Source organism: Bison bison, unplaced genomic scaffold, assembly GCF_000754665.1.
Source record: "Bison bison bison isolate TAMUID 2011002044 unplaced genomic scaffold, Bison_UMD1.0 scf7180017864104, whole genome shotgun sequence".
NCBI lineage: Eukaryota > Metazoa > Chordata > Mammalia > Artiodactyla > Bovidae > Bison > Bison bison.
In genome coordinates, this window is record NW_011494676.1 from 1 (window position 1) to 833 (window position 833).

The 833-nt window shown below is 63.7% G+C and overlaps 1 protein-coding gene across 2 annotated transcripts in view; it reads left to right on the plus strand.

The window, feature by feature from the left end:
* Positions 1–2: 2 nt before the first annotated feature.
* CDC42SE1 (CDC42 small effector 1) overlaps positions 3–833 on the plus strand; it is a 7,747-nt gene continuing 6,916 nt past the window's right edge. Inside the window, exon 1 of one of the 2 annotated variants that reach the window (XM_010838669.1) lies at positions 3–199. The gene's annotated coding sequence lies outside the window, so the exon portion shown is untranslated. Of the gene's footprint in view, positions 200–279; positions 379–833 lie in introns of those variants that run through there. The other variant, XM_010838670.1, reaches the window with a different exon arrangement.

Consider the following 833-nt stretch of genomic DNA (forward strand, 5'->3'; position numbering starts at 1 on the left):
CTGCGCGCTGGGCTCTCAGCCGGACGGGTTTCGTAATCGCGTCGCGGCCGTTTCCGCCCTCGGCCAGCCCCACCTCTGCCGGTCCGCCCTCGGCTCCCCCACCGCGCCGAGGAGCGAGCCCGGGAACCCACACTGGCGTGCCCCGAGCGGGAGCCCCCCATCAGCTGCCGCCGGACGCCTCAATGCCAGAGCAGAGCAGGTGAGGCTCTGGGGTCTGTCCCTCCGCCGGTGCGCCCCGCCTGCCCAGCCTGGCGGAGACGCACCGGATGCTGGGGGTGGGGGAGCAGGCAGTCCGCGGCTGTCGAGATGCTGGGTCGGTGGCAAACGCGGATGCGCTGGGTGAGTAACCGTCCCGGTCCACGCTCCGGCGGTGCGCAGGTGAGGCCAGTGAAAGAGCAGAAGGGAAGACGGGTCTGGAGTGCTGGGGGGAGATGGGCGGTGGAAAGAAGGTCTCTTTTGAGACTCACCAACCTCGGTGCTGGGATGTGCCAACAAAGTGAAGCTGAGCTGGTCCAGGAAGGTCTGAATCTGAGACAAGCAGTCACGGAAGACAGCGACAAAGTCGGAAAGATTCACAGAGAGGCCCCAATCCTAGTTCAACCTTGGGAGAAGCAGAGAATTTCTGGATAGAGTTGCGGGGGTGGGGGCAGAAATGGAGTCTATGGGACTAATTATATTGGGGAGGGGGAGTTGAAGGCCTATCTCTGCTCTTAAGCCTCCACAAGACCTTTCCGGGGGATGGGCCCGGTTGGTGCTGGGCCGAATGCCTGTCACTTGACTGAAAAGCGGGGTCCCCCCTACTTCTTTAGAGCCCCTCAGCAGCCCTCCTCCCT